Below are 6697 nucleotides of genomic sequence, written 5' to 3'. Positions count from 1 at the left end.
CTTGTGTGCGCACATAGAAGGTCCTACATGAGCATCTGCTCCTCTACAGGCACATTCTCATTCATCCCCCCACATTCAGTTACACGCTCCATTCAACACACTCCCCACAGGTATTCACACACATATCCACATTCAAACATGTCTCTAACTCTCTCTCTCTCTTGCCCCGGGAGGTCAGAAGGTATGATTGTCCTCCAATGACAGTGATAGCAAGAAAAGTCCCAGAAAAGTCACCCTTTCTTGGGCCAGGCCTGGTTGGCGAGGGCAGGCTCAGAAGATAATAATAATAAAAGTTATTAGTTGGTGGACACGACCCTGTGCTAAGCACTGTTTGGAGCACTCTGCATGTATCATCTTGTCTGACATTCATAGCAATGCTATGAAATAGGAATTATCCTCTTAAAGTCTGGACTGTGGACACACAGAGAGGTTGGCAGTCGCTGGAGGTCACACAGCTAGTCAGTAGTGGACACAGCATCCGAACCTTGATCAGTCTGACTCAAGCTCTTAACATGATTTCAGCCTCACTTTTGTGCCCTGCCCAAGGCACCTCCAGGATCTCAGGAGCTAGCTTCCAGGGAGTCCATGTACTCTGAACTTTTAAAGTCCAGAAAAACGCCCAGGAATCACCGGTGCTTTAGGTCCCCATCTGGGGGCGTTATACCCCCATCAGGCACCAGGGAGTTGGTGGCAAAGAAAGGACGTCAGGGAGACCATGACCGGCCCCGCTCTGTTCCAGGTATTGCTGCCAGATAGCTCCTGCCACGTGGCTCCCAGGCCCCATTCCAGTTGTGAGAGCCCCAGCCGCCTGCAGGGGGAGTCAAGAGTGAGAGAAGCCAGGCTCCTGCTCCTGCCTCAGAGGGAATGCAGGGAATGCAGGGAATGGGTCTGTGCCCTGGGAAATACGAGAAAGATGTCTGGGACAAGGATTGGACTAGACTACACTGTTCAGTGATCCAGCGGCTGGCTCCCAGGGTCTATGATGTGTGCATGCATGCTCGTGTGTGTGTGTGTGTGTGTGTGTGTGTGTGTGTGTGTGTGCGTGTGCGCACATGCATGCGTGTTCACAGGGGGCTTCTGGGGCAAGGTTCATGTCTCTTGTGGGAAAGAAATCAGACACTGGACTTGATGAAAAGCCCCAAGAATCCACAAAAGGAAATATTCTGAACCATTCACAATAATCTTTTTTTTTTTATTAAATCTTTATTGTTCAGATTCTCGGTTCCTCCTAGTTGTAGAACTTCCATTCAGCCAGCCTTCCTGTGGTTCTGGATGATGTCCGTTCCGTCTTTTAGTTGTATTTTTGAAGTGGTTGTTCGAGGCAGCAAACTCCCGCGTTAACCTATGCCGCCATCTTGGTTTTTCCATTCACAATAATCTAAGGGTGTATTTATTGACACAGACTGGGAAAAACTGGCTATAAATCCATATGTATAATATGATCCCATTTCTGGGAAATACACATTTATATGAATAAATGGTGCTCACTACTGTAGAATATACTAGACATCTATACTAATAATAGAGGAATATGCAAATTGTCTGGGATGTTGTCATAGTAACAGTAACGACTAAATAGCAGGCTGTGTGGGGCGACAAGGCCGGTAGGGGGGTTAGTGAGGGACAACCAAATGACTGAACAGCAGGCTGCGTGGGGCGACCAGGCTGGCAAGGTTGGGGGTGACCAGGCCAGTGGGGGGGGTCAGTTGGGGGTGATCAGGCAGGCAGGCAGGTGAGCAGTTAGGAGCAAGCGGTCCCAGATTGTGAGAGGGATGTCCGACTGCTGGTTTAGGCCTGACCAGCAGTTGGACATCCCCCGAGGGGTCCTGGATTGGAGAGGGTGCAGGCTGGGCTGAGAGGCCCCCCCCCCCCCCACCGCATGAATTTCATGCACCGGGCCTCTAGTATGAACATATAATTGTCTCTCGGTATCTGCAGGGGATTGGTTCCCCCCTCCCCCCCACAAGATACCAAAATCCATGGATGTTCAAGCCCCTGATATAAAATGGCATAGAATTTGCATATAAGCTATGCACATCTTTTCATATACTTTCAATCATCTCTAGATTACTTATAATACCCAATACAATGTAAATGCTAAGTGTCAAGGTTGGTTAATCTGCAGATGTGGAACTGTGAATATGGAGGGCTGACTACACATACACATAAGCATGAAGTATAAACTTCACAAGGGCATGAATTAAAAAAAATTCTTACCGATGATACATTTTTTAAAAAAATTGATTTTAGAGAGAGAGGTAGGGAAAGAGAGAGAAACATTGATGTGAAAGAGAAACATCTATCGGTTGCCTCCCATGTGCACACTGGAGATCAAACCCGAAACCTAGGTATATACCTTGACTGGGAATTGAACCCGTGGCCTTTTGGTGTGTGGGATGACACTCCAACTAACTGAGCCACTCAGCCAGGGCTGAGGACATGCATTTTTAACTGTTTTGTTTAGTGCTTTATCCCTAGAGTTAGAACAATATCTGAAAGCATCCAATAAATATGGTTGAATGAATAATGAAATATATTTACATATGGAAAAGTCTGGTAGATTACACACCAAAATGTTAGTAGTGACCACTTCTATGTGGTAGTAATTTGGAACAGTTTTACTTTGTTCAAGTTTTATTTTCTTACCTGTTGTTCTAACATTTTCAACACTGACTTTGTATTATCAACAATGACTTTGTATTATTTGTATAAGGAAAAGGAAATGCCATAAACTTTAGAATGGCCTTCCTCCACATCTTTAAAACAGCATAGACTTTAAGAAGCTGATCAGTGGGTGGCTTTCTTTCCCCTCCATATCTTCCTGCTCGTCCTCTTCTCTCTCTGACCCCTCCCCCCACAAGCTTCTGCCGGCACAGCTCTCCCTGTGCTTTCATGCCACCTGAGCAGGCAGTTGTCGAAACAATGGACAAGCTGACTCAGGAGCCAGGAGAAGGCCCTGGGCAGCCAGGGCACCCTTCCTACCTGCCAGGCCAGGCCAGCAAGCAGGCCTCTGGGACCAAGAGAAACTGGGCTGAAACTGGGCTGATGCTGCAGCAGGAAGGAGTGAGGTTAGACTCGAGAACTTCCTGATAGTACTAAGTGTGGAACAGGTCAGGGAGGTCAAAAAGCCAGTCTCCTTTCCCGGGGGCAGCAGGTGCAGGTGCACTCCATTTCTACCTGGAGGGAAATAGTTGTTTCTCAAGCACCCAGCACAGCGCTTGGCGCTGAGAAGTGTCTAGTAAAAGTTATAGGTGGATGATAGCACTTGTTGGATGGTGGGGGTGGGTAGGTGAGGGTTTGGGTCCTCATCTGTGGGTCTCTATCTTAGTCTCTTGGCTCTCTAAATGAGTCTTGGCTTAGTGGATTCTTGCCTCATCCTTGCTGTGTGCCCTGAGCAGGTTGCTTTCCCTCTCTGGGCCTCAGTTTCTTATACTCTGAAATAAGGATGTTGGACAAGATTACTGCTTAGGTTTCTCTGCTCTGACATTCTACAGCGACTGGCAGGTTCTGCATGTGTGGGTGTTTTTGCTGTTGTGTTGCTCTCTAGCTGTGTTTCAACTAGAGTCTATATTCCCCAAGGGCAGGCACATGGTCTGAATTGGTCTGTGTCTCCATGGTTTTTTTTAAAAAAAATATATTTTATTGAGATTTTACAGAGAGGAAGGGAGAGTTAGAAACATCGATGAGAGAGAAACATTGATCAGCTGCCTCCTGCACACTCCCTACTGGGGATGTGCCCGCAACCAAGGTACATGCCCCATGAGTCCGCAGGCCGACGCTCTATCCACTGAGCCAAACCGGTTAGGGCTGTCTCCATGGTTTTGAAAATACTATTTTCTCAGACTGAAGTTCCTTGGGGATGGGGGCAGAAGATTAATCTCCAACCCCCCATCCTCCATGCCCAGGGCACATCTTCAGAAGGCCATGGGGAGGGAGGCCGGTGAGAGGAGCTGAGGAGCAAGGAGCTGGTTGAGGTAATCCCCCACCCCATCACCCAGTCCCGGAGTTCCTGTCGGGGCCTTGACCTTACTTTCCTGGGCTTGTAGGAATCCTCAGAACTTTGCCCTAGAACTTGTCCCATGGGCCTTCACCCTCTGGGGTGTTGGGAAGCTGTGCTTGGTAACATGCCTCATAAATATTTGCACACCAAGAGCAGTTGCTAGCAGCAGGGCATCCAACTGGCTGAACCTGATTGGGTCAGAGTGTCAGTCGCTGCGTGCTGAGCCCTGGATGGGCAAGTCTGGACTCTCAGCTCAGGTTTTCTGGTCTGTGCACTTCCCTCTTCCCTCTTCGCCTAGCCCTCTTCCCTCTCCCAGGCATCCTCAGTTTGCTCCCAATGTGTGTCCCTGACTCCCCAGTCTGGGACAGTTTCCTCTCCACAGGAAGGCCCCCCAACTCTTCGTTTACTTTGAATTTATATTAGTTCACACAAACACTCCATCCATGCTTTTGTTCCGGCCCTCCGGTCTAGTTTAAGAACCCATTGTGGCCCTCGAGTCAAAAAGTTTGCCCACCCCTGCACTAGTAGCTTAAAATTAGCCTTGGTGAGAGTCGTTTACACCCAGAAAATGGCAAACACTACAAAACAGAGAGATCCAGCTGCTACATAGCAGCCAGGAAGCCCAGCCAGGGAGCCCAGCGAGTCCCCTCTGAGCTCTCTCCCAGCATCAGCGTGGGGGAAGCTTCCAGTTCTCTGCTGAATAAGGAAAAACGGACAGATACATATTGCACAAAGCAGTCTTGGGGGCCTGGCCAGTGTGCTCAGTGGTTAGAGCATCGTTCCATGCACTGAAGGGTCATGGGCTTGATTCCAGTCAGGGCCCATACCCAGGTTGTGGGTTTGACCCCAGTTGGGGTGTGTGTGTGAGGCAACAGTTCAATGTTTCTCTTTCCCATCAATGTTTTCTCTCTCTCTCTCTCTCTCTCTCTCTCTCTCATCAATGAAAAAACACATAACAAAACATATCCTGGGGTGAGGTTTAAAAAAAAACAGTCTTGGGGGGTGCTGTGGTGTTCCCGCGAGACTGCAGGATAAGCTAGAAGATCTGAGTTCTCAGCCTGACGTGGCCCCTTTTTATCTTCGAGATCTTGGGCAATTGTTTTTGTTTCTGTGTCTGTGGAGTGAAAACAATGATACCCACTTCTCAGATTGTTGGGAGGCTTAAAGAGGATGGAAGATCTAGGCCTGGCTCAGTGATGGCTCTCAGAGGGTCCTCAACATTCTGAATGTAAAACACCATCATGTTACACATGTAAATGGGTTATGACAGCCATGTGTCACATGATATTTTAGTAAAAAAATGGACTGCATATACAGATTGGTCCCATAAGATAATGGAGCTGAAAATTCCTGTTGCCTAGTGATCTAGCTTTCATGATGCTGTAGTGCAATTGAAAATTAAACTTGGTGCAGCCTAAGTGTACAGTGTTTATGAAGTCTAAGTAGTGGACAGTAATGTCCCAGGCCCTCACATTCACCCACTCACTGCCTCACCCAGCGCAGCCTCCAGTCCTGCCAGCTCCATTCACGGTGAGTGCCCTGTGTGGGTTATCTTTTACCCCATATTTTACTGCACCTTTCCTATGTTTAGTTATATGTAGATACACAAACACCACTGTGGTACAATTGCCTACAGTATTCAGCACAGCCCCATGCTATACGGGCTTGTAGCCTAGGAGCCGTAGGCGACACCATATAGCCTCGGTGTGCAGTAGGCTGTTCCATGTAGTTTATGTAAGTGCATTCTGAGAGCTTCACACAATGACAAATGACCTACGACGTATTTCTCAGAACGAACCCCTGTCGTTAGGCAGGGTCTGACTGTATCCCAAAGCTAGAGTTGGGCATCATCCCCTCTTCCATCCTCAACCTGAAACTTGGAGCCATACATTTACATTCTGAACTCCCAGGTGAAACGCCAAAAACCCTTCTTCAAGGCCTCTGTCTTGGGAACGTGCTGCCTGTGAGTTTTGGGGTCTCATTTCCTGGGCTGTGGAGGAGCTGTAGGGGTAGCCGCTTGGCTCGCCTGTGGGCATCTCTTTCCTGTGGCAACGAGCCCGTTCTCTGGTTGGTGCCACCACACTCCATGGCCAGTGCAGTGAGGAGGGCAGGGGCTACTTGCTCCCAGCCCAGCAGGCAGGAGGGCACCAGCGCAGAGGGTGCTGGAGTGAGTGCTCTCCTGACCTGGACAGAGTGAGGGGGCTTTTATGGCTCCCTCCTCTCTCCTGCCCTGCAGGCCAAGAGAAGTACAATTATGAGGAGGCTAGAAATGGGCCCGCCTGGCAGGAGGGCGCTGCTCTATTCCTGCCCTCACTGGCTTTGGTGCAGCAAAGACAGGGTTGGATTGACCTCTGTTTCCTAGAGGGTGCAGTGTAAGCCGTTGGTACATGGACAAGCAGTTTACATTTTAATAGTTACCTTTTATTTGAATATACATTAGAAAATTTAGAACTTGCACACAACTGTCACAATTTCAAGAACATTATTGCTGGGGGACAGGATACGATTTGATTTAAAGAAAAATATTAAGTACATAACAGGTCTTATGGAATTATATAGGGCATGATGGTGAGGATTAAATGAGAATGACTGAAGTTTGGGATATTTGGAATATTCTGGGCCAGAAGCTGGCATGTATTTCTTGGCTGCAAAGGCTGAGCTGAGGGATGGTTCCATGGGGCCTAAATCGGGGGAAGT

Source organism: Myotis lucifugus, unplaced genomic scaffold (assembly GCF_000147115.1).
Source record: "Myotis lucifugus unplaced genomic scaffold, Myoluc2.0 scaffold_160, whole genome shotgun sequence".
NCBI lineage: Eukaryota > Metazoa > Chordata > Mammalia > Chiroptera > Vespertilionidae > Myotis > Myotis lucifugus.
This window is presented reverse-complemented; position numbering follows the sequence as displayed.